Source organism: Nomascus leucogenys, chromosome 21 (assembly GCF_006542625.1).
Source record: "Nomascus leucogenys isolate Asia chromosome 21, Asia_NLE_v1, whole genome shotgun sequence".
Classification (NCBI taxonomy): Eukaryota; Metazoa; Chordata; class Mammalia; order Primates; family Hylobatidae; genus Nomascus; species Nomascus leucogenys.
In genome coordinates this window covers 5,609,200-5,623,453 of record NC_044401.1, presented here as the reverse complement: position 1 = coordinate 5,623,453, position 14,254 = coordinate 5,609,200, and the positions used below count along the sequence as shown (strand labels likewise).

At 37.4% G+C, this 14,254-nt stretch overlaps 1 protein-coding gene across 3 annotated transcripts in view; it reads right to left on the bottom strand.

The window, feature by feature from the left end:
* Positions 1-14,254, bottom strand: part of LSAMP (limbic system associated membrane protein) — a 645,347-nt gene that overhangs the window by 18,089 nt on the left and 613,004 nt on the right. The window lies entirely within an intron of this gene.

Genomic DNA, 14,254 nt, shown 5'->3' with positions numbered 1-14,254 from the left:
CAAGTGCCTTGAGACATTTATTTAAGCTAATGGGTCCTTTTTTTTTTTTGAGACGGAGTCTCGCTCTGTCGCCCAGGCTGGAGTGCAGTGGCGCAATCTCCGCTCAGTGCAAGCTCCGCCTCCTGGGTTCACGCCATTCTCCTGCCTCAGCCTCTCCGAGTAGCTGGGACTACAGGCGCCCGCCACCACGCCCGGCTAATTTTTTGTATTTTTTAGTAGAGACGGGGTTTCATCATGTTCCGCCCGCCTCGACCTCCCAAAGTGCTGGGATTACAAGCGTGAGCCAGCGCGCCCGGCCAAATCTGTTCTTTATTTTTGACTTTCAGATTCATTACACCCAGCCACATTAGCCTGCACCATTAAAAACATTGATTCAACCTCTCTTATTGGCATAGACAATGTATCTGCCTCGCTCACTACTCTGTCCTCAGCTTGGTATTTCTCTAGCACAGAAGAATGATCCAGTACATATGCTGAACAAATACCTGAATGCATAAATAAATAAGTGAATGAGAGACTGAATGAATCAATTAATACCTCAAGTGTTACCCTAGATAAGATTCTAGAGAGGGGAGATTCTATTTTCTTTTTAGAACCACAGTGCCTGAACCCAAGGTGAGATTATTGTTGGGAATTCACAGTTATTTGAAGAGTCACCTGGGGCCAGGAGGTCCTTGCCTTATTTCCCAAATCCTGGCAGGTAGAACATTTTCTGGAGGGCTGAGCTTTGTTTTAAAATACCTTCATGACTAATGAAAAAGTGAACTTTAACAAATAAAAGCCCAAGTTTCTTTGGAGATTTATTCTTCCTCTTACCCTTTACTATGTTCTCTTACTCTTATCTCTCACTACGTGACATGATTTTTTTCTCTTTCTCTGTCTCTCTCTCTCCCCCTCCCTCCATCCACAACCCTGAAAAAATTCAAGTGAGTGTTGCAAAGATGAAAGATGCTCCATTGGAAACTCTACAGTTTATAGTTTGGGAACTCTGTCATTATCTTAGGAAATCTTCATATCTCTATATGTGGAAAATTTTGGTATTTTGCTTCTGGGAGATGAAGTGAGGGTACAACACATTCATAAGGAAAAGAATTGATGTTTAGTGCTTTGAATCTTGACTTTTGACAACTTTTCTCTAATCCTCTACTTATGAGTTCATTCGCATTCACATGTAGGTAACATAGACTTTGGGGAGTTTATATTGTTTGCACAGTTGTTCTAATTCTAGGGTATTTACTTGAACACAAATGTCTTATTTTCCAACCTGCTGTAGCCATTTGAAAAAGAAAACATTATCTCTATGTATGTGACATAAGTCTTTCTGTAAGGCCAACCCTCAGATGTGCTGCAGGTTTTGAAAATGACATAAGAATAATTAATGGCAATTTAAAAATTCTGGGCCAGAGTTAGTAAGAGTGTGTGTTTGCAGAAGTGGGACGGGAAAAGGTCCAAATTCAATAGGGATTTTATCCTCCAGTTCCTGGAAATTGCAGAAAGGGACAGGGTTAAAATTATTAAGAAATATAATAAAAGAAACAGAGGAGGAGATCATACCTGCTGCTGCTTCCTCACTGATGCCAAGGACCTGAGGTATAACATTTGTAAGATTCTGCTGTGGAAATTTATGGGTTTTGCCCTCTGACTTTTGTTTATTTATTTATTTATTGGCTAAATTTTTGAAAAATAAAACCTTTATAATTATAGTGGCTTAAAAGGGAGCAATTTTTATTAATTCAATTTTCAGTCCTCACTTTGAAAGCTATTAATTTCTTTCTCACAGACTTCTTCACTCAGAGGCTTTAGGGATTAGCAGCTTGTACTTGCAAATATTATTTTTTTCTTTTGCCATAGAAAAGTATTTGCCTTGTGATTCCTATTTGAATTATTAGAGCTTTTGATTTTCTCCCATGTATGATATTCATGTTGTATAAACCTCAATGTCAAATGTTTCTAGAATAATGTTTTCTGAGAATCAGAGTATTCATTCTGGGGCTAGTGAAGAAAAGAGTCAAAATAGAGAAATGGATTTGAATCTCAACCTTAAGATTCTTCCTATTTTTTTTCTTTTCTCTCTCTTTCTTTCTTTTCTTTTCTTTCTTTCTTTGTTTCTTTCTCTTTCTTTCTTTCCTTTCTTTCTTTCTTTCTTTCTTTTCCCTTCCTTCCTTCCTTCCTTCCTTCCTTCCTTCCTTCTTCTTCTTTTTTTTTTTTTTTTTTGACACAGTTTCGCTCTTTTTGCCCAGGCTGGAGTGTAATGGCACGATCTCAGCCCACCACAACCTCCATCTCCCAAGTTCAAGCAATTCTCCTGCCTCAGCCTCCTGAGTAGCTGGGATTACAGGCATACACCACCATGCCTAGCTAATTTTGTATTTTTAGTAGAGATGGAGTTTCTCCATCTCTACTAAAGATCACCTCAGGTGATCTGCCCACCTTGGCCTCCCAAAAAGCTGGGATTACAGGTGTGAGTCACCGCCCCCAGCCTTCCTATTTTCTTAGTTAATAGGTGGACCATTGTCCTCATGACTAAGAGAATACATCAAACCAGCTGAGAAAACTAAGCAATCTTAGCATGTCATCAATATTTGAGAAAGGAAGTTGGCCTCTCTTAGCTAGATTTGGGCCAGCAAGGAATGCTACACTTTACTTTCAAATACCGCTAAAGGCTTTTCTTCTTTATAGTTGTCTGTGACTAGAAATGGACTTCAGTTTGATGTTCTGTAAATAATGACATAGGCATAGAGTAAATAATGACACAGGCATGAGTAGACAGTACCAGAATACTGCAGCCCTAGACAGATGGTGTTAATTCCTTGTTGAATGAGTGAATGAAACCAAACTAAAATAATGCTGGTATAATTTCTTGTTGAAAAATGTGAATAAAATATTTGGGCCTCACTCCTTATATCAAATATTCTTTAGTGAATAGAATGTGAAAAAATGCTTAAATTGTCATTGCATTAAAAAGAACACATCTATTAAAGGGACAATATTAATACGCCAACTTGGAGAGAGAACTTGTGAGCCCCCACATCTGAAAGGAGGACCCTTACTGGGGATCCTGGAGGTGCATGAGGGAAATCCCTTGTGAATCAATATTTGACTTAGACCTGAAAGCACTTTGGGTGTGCACATCACTGCAGAGAGCTCCCTGGCCGGGGTAGGAGGGAGGCTCTTGGGCCTGCCTCTGCTATAACCTTGAACGAATAACAGAAACATGCCCAGCTTCTGAGAGCATGGAAAAATAGAAGACATTTTATGTTTTTAACTTGAACATTCTATAGTACACTAGCAGCTCAAACATTCAGACAAAACATTTGTTTATATTGCATTAATGGTGTTATCTCTAAGGAGAGGGATTACATTGGAGCTTTATTTTCTTCTTTACAGTTTCATATTTTTCAAATTCTTCCATAATAAGAATGCATAACATTTATTATCAGAACAGAAAACTACTTATAAAAACAAATCAATGCATTTTTTTAAAAAAACCTTTAAATGTGGAGAAAAGGAAATAATCACTTTCTGATTATTTGCCATTGGCATTAGGTTGACAACATTACAAGGAGAATAAATTTTTTTCTCCATTTTTTCGGTGGGGGGTTACCATATAGTAAAGCAAAAGAGAAGCTAAGATGGGTGAGTCTTAATTTCCAAAGCAACATGGTCAATAGCATGAAATGGCAATGCAATAAAAAAATGTTATCATCCAGGTTGATGAGGTCCTACTGACCAGAGGCTTAATGTACTGGGTAATTGTCGTATTAAGTAAGTATAGGTGCGTGATTTGACTTTAACATTATGGGCTTTGCTCAATGGTGATACGGATTGTTACAGAAAGAGCAGTCTCACTAAACACTCTCAACATAAAGAGAATGCTTTCTTAAGTCTCTTGCACCAAGTCAGCTTTCTTACATTTTGAGAGTTTCTTATTTAGCCTGAGGGGTTTAGTTTTTAACAATCAATGAATTGAAATGTTCCAGAATGCCAAAGAGGCTAAGTTTAATAAAGGGGTTTCTCTGGGCTATGCCACCTGAAAATATGTGTAAGATTAGATAAATCCCAGAAGTAAATTTATTTGGATCAGCTATCAGTAAGGTACTCAGTACTAGACATGCAGTTTCTGTCTTAAAGAAGAAACAGGTTTCTCTGCCCTTGTGCCTAAAATGTACCTTGGCCCTTGTCTGTGGGTGCAACCTGGCCCTTTGACCTTTGTTGTAATTAAGATACCAGCCAACTCATTTAATAAAGAACTATATTCCAGGCCAGTTGCTGTGACTCATGCCTGTAATCCCAGCACTTTGGGAGGCCAAGGCGCGCGGATCACGAGGTCAGGAGTTCGAGACCAGCCTGGCCAACATGGTGAAACCCGTCTCTACTAAAGATACAAAAAATTAGCCGAGTGTGGTGGCAGGCGCCTGTAATCCCAGCTACTCAGGAGGCTGACGCAGGAGAATCGCTTGAACCCAGGAGGTGGAAGTTGCAGTGAGCAGAGATCGCACCATTGAGCCATTGCACTCCAGCCTGGGTGACAGGGTGAGACTCCATCTAAAAAAAAAAAAAAGAACTAGCTTCCAGACCTAAATCTACTTAGTTGTTGATTCTTCTTAGTTGTGAAAACATAAAATAGATTATATATGTCATAGTTGTGTTTAAAAACATAAATTTTATGTATACTCTAAAGCCTTTTGTACTTTCATTTATCTGACTGAGTAAGAAAGATTAAAAACACAGGTTTGGATAGGTCTCTAGAGATTTACATTCTTTCTGGTCTTATTCCTCACTTTCTATTTTCCAGCCCCAAATTGTGAATTTCTGATTTATTTTAGAATACATTTTAAATTCAAAATCCTAAGGCATGCAAGCCCATCTTTAATCAATGTAATGTGCCTTTTCATTTTGTATGTTTTAAAATCAAAACCATTCAAATACCATGAAACAAGGTAACTGGCCTGCAGAATTTGAATGCAAAGATAACAAGTGAATTTGTGAGATTTCCCAGGGTTTTTAAAGCTCCTGGAAATAAGGAGATAAGGGATTAAAAAATATTGGTATGCTCTGAGCCACCCTTGGACCTACCTCTATGGCACTAACCATCGCAGTGCAGAACTTGGTAAATGTAGTTCTGCTTTGGACTACTTCCAGCAACATTATTCCTTGGAGTTCCAGAATGCTTCAATAACAAGTTTGGTTTGTCTATAACTCCTGCTATGTCAGTGACTCCAGATATAACATTACAGCCAGGTTCTTGTGCAACTCTCTGAAAATACTGATGGCTCCTTACAACCTATTTCTACAACTAAAATAAAAACCTACCATCAAACCTCCTTACTGAAAAGCCGCAAGTTTTCTCTAGACATTCTGCTAAATAACAGGCTGTCAGTATCCTCCAGAAAGCTAAACCTAAATACTGCTACCTACCACACAGCACATAATATCCATGTTTGTCTATACAATTAAGCCCACAAGTGCTCTTCCTGGTCCTGAGTGTAATATAGGTGAAAATGCCCAATCTCTAACCTTTATTTTTATTTTTCTAGAAATTATCCTTATTTTTTAAACTTGATATATTCATATAAGGTATAAAGATCAGATCAGGATAATTGGGATATCCATCACATTAAATATTTATATTTTCTTTATGCTAGAAATATGGAAATATTTGAAGTATTCTAGCTATTCTGAAATGTACATAAATTGTTGTAAATTATAGAAATTCCTCACCTTTAACTCCACTGGTTTATCATGTTTATTTCTTTTTGTAAACAGGCCAGATGCAAGAGAGGATAAACTATTAGGTAAAAAATATTATTTTTCTAGATTTAAAAAATTTATTAGGCTTTATAGTGGATCCCTGTGAGTTAAGTTCTTTCTGGATTCTAGACCTTTGCAGGTACTGGGTTGTCCTTCTCTTCCCCTGCTTCTTCTCTTTCCTTTCTTTTTTTTTTTTTGAGACAGAGTCTCCATCTGTTGCCCAGGCTGGAGTGCAGTGGCGTGATCTCGGCTCACTGCAAGCTCCGCCTCCCGGGTTCACGCCATTCTCTTGCCTCAGCCTCCTGAGTAGCTGGGACTACAGGTACCCGCCACTATGCCCGGCTAATTTTTTGTATTTTTTAGTAGAGGCGGGGTTTCACCATGTTAGCCAGGATGGTCTCAATCTCCTGAACTTGTGATTCAGCCTCCCAAAGTGCTGGGATTACAGGCGTGAGCCACTGCGCCTGGCCTCTTTCTGTCTTTTAAACTTCACTTTCACCTGGAAGTCTTCCCCCATCAGCCCAGACTAGCTAATGTGCCCTGGTTTGTTCTCCCCAAACACCTCACAGTTATCTTTATATGGACTTAAAGTTTACTGTGGTTGCTTAGTTCATTAAGTACTTCTCCATTTGGTCTGTAAACCCTGTTAGTGCAGAGGCTGTACCTGCTTCATTCTCCTTTGTCATCCCCAAAACCCAGCTCAGAGCAAATACTAAGATATTTCTTTGAGTAAATGAATGGTGTCATCAAGATAGTGTGCATGTCAAATTAACTTAACCTGTGCCAAAAAAGTTTTAACTGCCTATCAAGAATGAAATCTCTTTTCTTGTGTTCCTAATGATTAGAAATCATAATGAAAAGAAAATGTGACCTCTAAAAGAAACTCTACAAAGCAAAGGCAAGAGCAAGTGGAGAGTATATCTAAATACAGAACAAAAAAATCATACTATTTACGAGTTAGAATGGGAAGGTTGATCCCCCAACGGAAGACCAGCCTCCAACTCCAATTAATGGGATCATTCCATCTTTTTTTTTTTTTTTTTTTTTTTTTTAGCACTGCTGCACTTAACAGCTGTCAGTGATAAACTTACCTGTGTTCTGGAACTTCAAGGGAGAAAAATAAAACAAACTTCCCAAGTTACTCTAGCTTGCAATTCAACAGAGAAGTGCAAGTTACTTCTTGCTTTCATTTTGTTTGCTTTGTTTTGTTTCTAGCTATTTCTGCTCTCCAAACATCCCCAGCTTCCAACTTATACAAAACCCACACGTATAGTTGAAAAACCACTATAGAATGGCCAAGCAAGTTTCCAACATAAAACATGGCTGGGAATGCTTGCTGCTGTGTGAGCTAAGGAGCATGGGATGGTAAACAGAATGGACACTTGGCCAAGGCACGGTTACCTTCTATTGCTATTTTTTTTTTTTTTCTACAGGATGCTACTATTGCCCCCAAATGTCTTTTTAGGCTTTTTAGGCAGTTAAAAAGGTCATACTGAGATTCCGAGGTTTAGAAGGTGGGTGCTTAAGTCAGAATCTTTATTGCGAGTATGGGGCAGATAAAAAGTAGAATGAACTATTAGCTGTGATTGATAGTAAAGAGACTTTGTTAGTGGTAATGTCTGGGTGCTAATCATACGTATGTGTTACAAAGATGTGGGAAGCATTTTCTTTTACAACCAGCACAATGATAAGCGAAACTGTAGAGTAAACTATGGCAGTGCTTGGCTCCCCAGGGTCCAATTAGGAAGCATGATAAATGACTCGTAAGGTCTCTCCCCCACTGATCTGTGGTGGATATAAGCTGACATTCTCCGTGGAGTCCTAGTGAGTAGTCTGCCTACTCCCATCATACATCTCAGTACATAGGAACACCTTAAATTGGAATTCCAAACTCATTATGCCATGATGTGTTCTTACTTGGCAGGTGTGTTTCTTCACAGCAGTATAGAAGGGGAGGTGTAAGGTGGGATCTCTTATACTGATTTTTTCCCCATCAAGGTGCTTGTTTAGTTTAATACATACAAATAACTTGTGATGATGAAAGAATGTCATGAGGCTGGAATGACTGTATAAGGGAAATTTTTACTAAGCTTAATTTGAATATTGCCTCTTCAGAAGTCGATGTTTTCTCCCGACAGGTGGGATAATGGCTTGGTGGTGCTTGCATGGCTGGTAACCAGTGTTTAGAAGTGAATGTCAATACTATCAAAACCTTTTCTTTGGTTTTGTTTGAAAGATGTCAAAAAGAACATGCATACGTAATGCCTGGTAAATATAGTGGAAAATGTAGAGAAAGGAGCCAAGGAACAGGTTAAAATTAAGGTTCATACTTTTTGGGTTATGATAAGACATTTGTCAGGGGCTGGGACTATCTTGATGATTTAATACTTGGAAGAGATTTTTTTGCTGTTTTTTGTTTGTTTGTTTGTTTCCTGTATGTACTACCACTTTTTAAAAAGGACTCTCACTCCATACAGTCTCTGAATCCAGAACTAAGTTCCCAAAGGAAGGACTTCCTTCCTGTCTACACACAAAAATGTTTCTCACAGTCGACTGCTATGCCCATGTTAACTGGCACATGAGGCAGACTCGAGAGCAAGCAGTGCTGCCGTACACTCTAAAGACCAGAGGAGCCTGTGTCAGTTTTCTGTCCATCAAGATCCTGGTCTTCTCACCCTTTGGGGCAGCATGCCAACATTTTCTGCTGCAAAGTCTCATTGAGCTCCTCTTACACAGCTTTATTCCTTTTAATGAAAAAGACAAGACTGCCAATTACTTAAACCTAATCCCCAAATTTTACTGTTACTTTGAAAATTTTTTTTTCTATAAAGCTCATAGAAGAGCAATATTTCTATCAAATTAAAATTTAGTGGAAGCTTGGATTTTTTTAAAAAAATATTCATTTTCAAATCCCTGCTGGCTCTAGACATCTACATAGCACAGCAAGGCATTTAGGACAGGGAGATCACCGGGAAAGGCTGACTGGTGCAGGCAGATCCAGACTCGAAAAGCAGGAAAAGATATTAGCAGTTCTAGGACTAAACACTCTCCTATCTTTAAATTGACTCTGTAGGATTTTTAGTCATTTAGCTTGAAGCGAAGTGTAAATTTTGAGAGAAATAACACTTCCAAGCCCTTGTTGAACATTTAAATAATGGTGTGAATAAATTTTGGATTTATTCCTTCTAGCAACTTTTAGCAGGGGAGAGAAAAACAGTTTAGGAAACAGAGTAGAAGGAAGAGTAAAGAGGTTGGGGGGAGATAAGACATAGAAATGGGGAGAAAACCTCACCTATTACACGGTCAAAATCACTGGATTGATGAGTGAACTATTGATTCCACATGAAATATTGGTACAATTATCCCACTTGAGTCTCTAACCACTAAAGAAAATCAGAAGGAAATCAGACTATTGTTCCCATAAAGGAGCCAGGGAATTAGGTATGAAGGTCAACTCAATAATTTTCATGTGTATTAATCAGAACCAATCATTTTGTTGTAAATTGGTGCTGACATGGCTGCCTAAATTCTATTCGTAGAAACAAAGTCCTTGTTTCTGCCAACTAGTGGGAAGGAGAGGCGTATCTAAAAAGGGAAATCCCTCCTAGGACATACTTTATACCCTTGACCAGCAAAAAGGGCAGGTCCTTTAGGCTGATGGGTTGGCAGTCGTGTGGTAGTGTGTATGAAGGACTCTGCTGAAAGTGTGTGAGTGTATATGTGTGTGCCACACAACCAGGAACTGTGCAATTTTGCAGCTCTTCTTAAATGTAATATTATGATATTGGTAAGAAAATAATGAAAAATATTTTTTATTTGGCCTTAGGTTGCTTCTACATCAAAACTTTAGCAGTGTGGGGATTTCAGAAATCTTTAGAATCCATAATACATCAAAACATAATAAGAGTACATTGAACTTATATCTAGCTGGTGTCCACGTTATATGAGTATACCTGTAAATATCACTAATTTTAAAAATTATAAGACACATGTGTATCTGAATATGATTGTTTTAAATTCAATACGCCTTCTTTCTAGGAACTTGAAGCTCTCTTTTGTATATTATTTAAAATACCACTTTGAGCTTGTGGGCATGAAAAATATAATTTCTTTCCCATTTCACAGTTGGAAAAACTGAATTACAGGAACAATGCTAGTAATTATCCATGATTAATAGAGGTGTATATGTAAATCAGCCTGAATAAGTGTGTGAAATTAGATGTGCCGATGCCAGATAGCTCTGCTCATGTTTTTAAAGGATGAATGCTTTCATATAAATCTGTGTGAGTTGGGCATACATCTCACTGTGTTAAGCATATTTGAAAATAGATTTTGTAAAAAATGTATGGACGTTAAAGTAACTGAGTGTTATAAGCATTGTAATACATAAAACAAATTAGATGAACATTTAAAATTCATTGGAAAGATGCATATCTAATGAACATGAATGTATACACAAGGGTGATTATTAATATACTATAGATTTGTATATGTGCCTGGGTGCAGTAAGGGGTAGGCTGAAATGTAGGTGTCTTTTGATCATTAAAAAGTGTGGGAGAAAGGTGCACGTCTCTTTCTTAGGGTTTTGGGAGTTGAGTTAATACAGGCAAAAGCCCTTAACACTCTAATGGTATATGAGAAGGTCATTATGTATGTTAGCTGTTGTTATTATTAATATTATTACCATTATTAAACATAGCAAAATACTGTTGTATTAAGGAGCAGAAAATAAGCTTTTTCTTTTTTAATACTAAGGATGGCATTCTACAGAAAATAAATGAAACTGGAAATTATTCAGTGATCTTCACAGCATGGGATATGTTCAAAATTTTTCTCCCATTTGACCTCTCATCCTTTTGGAATTTGATTTCTAGAACGTATTACTGGGAATGCTAGGTGAGGGCGGGTACACCCACTCCTCTAACTGTAGATAGGATATGGCTGTTCTGATGCCAGGCCTGCCTGTAGGAACATCAGTCTCCCTTAGGGAGAAAACATGCCAGGACGACTTCAGATTTCTGCAAGCCTCGCTTGTTTGTGGTTTGGATTTTAATTTCTTTCTAAACTTTAATTTTGGGAGTGGGGGTTTGTTTTGTTTTCTGGAAAAGCTTTGGACAGCTGTATTAATCATGCAAACCCAGCCATGTGCAATGCATTTTATCAATGGAAAAACAGGGATGGAATGGCAAGCAGCTGTGAACAAACCCGGTGCCATGCCTGAACCTGGAAGATAATCTCAACATTTCCCAAACCCACTTGCCACACGGGGTTAGTGAATGGAAAGGCTGTTCACTTGGGATAAATAATCAGATGGGAGGCAAACAAGTGAGACACATTCCAGGATTTGTTGTTTTGTTTTGTTTCAAAGTGGCAGTGATCAGAAAGGGATAGGCTGATTGGGTCTAGAGAGCCCCGTGCTCAAGGGAATTTTTCGCTTGAGAGTTACATAAACAAAACGGTTGTTTGCCCTTGTCCTTGCCCCTTGTTTCATTTCTTTTTAATTTTATGAGGCTGGTTTCAACACTTCATTCTGAACCTACGGTCCTCAATATGAGAATGTTTCTGGGCGCACTTCCATTATGAAGAAGAGCTAGGCACAAGTAAACTGATGGGGAGAAATGTTATCATTGCTCAGTACCCAGAAACCTCAGGAAACAATGTCAACCTCACAAAGTGAGAAAAGTTCCCCCAGACATTGAGAGCTGATCCTTTCCTCATTTTGCAATTCAGTGGATTTTCTGCAGCAATATAGTAGGAGGTATTTATGCAAATTTATGCAATTCAGGACTCATTTCAGAATAAATAAAGCTAAATTAAAATTAATGGAAGAAAACACCTATCAGAAACAGATCAAGGATAAAACACTATTTTATTTATATCTTTTAAAATAAGGAGCAGGTAAGCAAGCTGGTTTTATATTTTGTTTTGTTTTTGGCAGATGGGGGAAGGACATTCGAAAATTTCTGATTGGACACAGCCAATATAAATTACCCGTTGGTGGAATTCCAGTATTATTATTATCACTGCAGAAAATCAAGCAATATGATGAAGGAGACCCAAGGGAAATGCATTTGATTTATTGAGGCTTGTTTTTGTTTAACCACAGCTTGAAGGGGTTTAGGACTGCATTCATGCTGTGACTGCTGTGCATCCCCAGTCATCTTGATGAGCCATGTAGAGTGGGGATAGGAGGGAAGATCCTCCAATGAGAGATATTAACAATAAAGCAGCTGAAATGAAACATATATCTTTGTGAGGCTGGAAATTAGGACAGAAATTTCTCCTTTTTATAATGGGAAGGCAGAAAAAATCTTTATAACTTGAAACACCCACTTTCAAAACACCTTAACAAAATTAATTGCCTTAAAATTTTTAGGACATTTTATACCAACCAATCTCTAAGAGACAATTGATATTCTAAGAATGAAATTTAAGAGTTCATAAAGATGGTGACAATATATGATATTCAATTAAATGAAGATACCTTGCATTATAGCTATGACCACAGTGAGGCATGCTTCTCATAGATATTTGGGTACTTAACTGGCACCATAAAAAGGCTTACGCATCCTATTGTTAGTATTTCTTTCAATGGGAAGCTGCATTTCGCTTGGGTTAACCTTGATTGGAAAGTGGAGAAGAAAAGTGATTCAATCCCTAAGAAGTTAAAGTCCTTGTAAAGAACAGAAAACTTAAGAGGGGACTATCTTTGTATAGCAAACTCTCACACCAGCCATCCCAAGTCTTAATGAACAGCTTTTCAATTTCCACTAGCAGAAGACCAAAGTATTAGTATAAGATAAACTATATTCTCTAAAAACTATTGGATCTAAGAAAGCTAACTACAGTCTACCTACATGTAAAATCAAACTAGGGTCATTCTCCAATCAACAGTTCAGTTTGTGGGAAATATGAAGTTCAACAAAATCCCTCGTGTTCCATCCCTAGTCCAGACTGTTTTTCAGTATCCGGCAGCTGTCTTTTGTGAACGGTGTCTGGCTTCACTTTGTTGAAAGTTACATATATCATAATGTGTGATCAGATAAATATTTGAGTTGGTGGCTGCAGAACTGCTCTCACAAAGGATACCTAGAGTCACAGTGATAATGTACAAAGCTCATCTCGGATGGGGCATGACCTCTTTGAAAATGCTATCCAATGGTACAAATGCATATGTGTGTGTTTTTCATATCAATATATTTGCAAGACGGCAACATGATAAAGTGATGTCAATCTCTGCAGCAACACCAGAACATAAATGTGTTAAAATAATTGTGGCATGTCAGGAATTCAAAATGGGATATTTTCCATGAACAGTAAGTATCATGTCAAGTCTAAAAAACAGGCACATTTTAACAGTCTTATTTTTAGTGGCTGGGATTAGAAACAGATTTCATTGTTTTAGGGAATTTTTTTTTTTTTTTTTTATTCAACAGAGTTCTTCTAAGCTTTCATACTAAAAATAGTTTGTCCTCTTTTTAAAATTTGATAATAACTCTTATTAAACTGTCTAGTTGATCCTTGAAACCTTGCAATCCTTAGTTCAAAAATAATTAAAATACATTTGCATATGTGAATGCATATACATTCAAAACATTGCATTATTGACACTGAATATCTACACACAAGTTTGCAAGAATTTATAGTTTGGACAAATGTTAATGAAACATGATTCATCTTCAAACTTATAAAACAGCAGCTTTCTACCTTTAATTCTGAGCACACTGCCTTTATAGTATGTATGATAATCTTGCTTAATTGGATTTATTTTTTCCACGCTAGGCCCCGCATGGCCTAGTTTCCATTTTTTTCTCAGGTCTTTGAGTGCTATTTGCAAATCACTTTTCTGGAATTTAATTTCAATGGTAGGTTGGTTTCATTTCAGATTTTTTATATTGTTTTAATTTTATTTGCCAATTTCCCTTTAAATAGCCTTAAGCTAGAAAGTTGCGGCTGCACTTTGCATCTAAATATGATGTAGGAGGCAAAATTTAATTTGACTGAGTGCATAGAAAGTTTATGAAAAGGAATTCTGAATGATTATCTTGTTTTTTCATTTGCGTTTTCTAAGACAGGTATATCTAAAAGGAAAGAAAAAAAACCCATGAATTGGCCAAGATTTTAAGAAAAAATAACATCTTTGTTATAATCCAGTTGAGTTGATTAACCTTTAGCAGTATATACATTAATTTTTACAAGTAATACCAATGACTTCAGATTCAGATTGTACAAACTTCCAACCGTGAGGGTAGTCAGTCAGAGAATTTGTATTTTTGTAGCTAGAGAATTTAACTGGCTGTGTCCCAAATATGTGAGTTCCTAGTTCCTTGTAATAAATATTGACTGTAGAAAAAAACTGCTTGCTGAGTTTAGTATTGCCTTCGCAGCTACTGACCAATTTGAAGATGAGTCAGATAATAGTCTTGTTCTGTGCCTATTCAACTGGTGTTGGAAGCAACTAACTGGCTTTTTAAAAAAGGTTTAAGGGAAAAAAATGATTTAT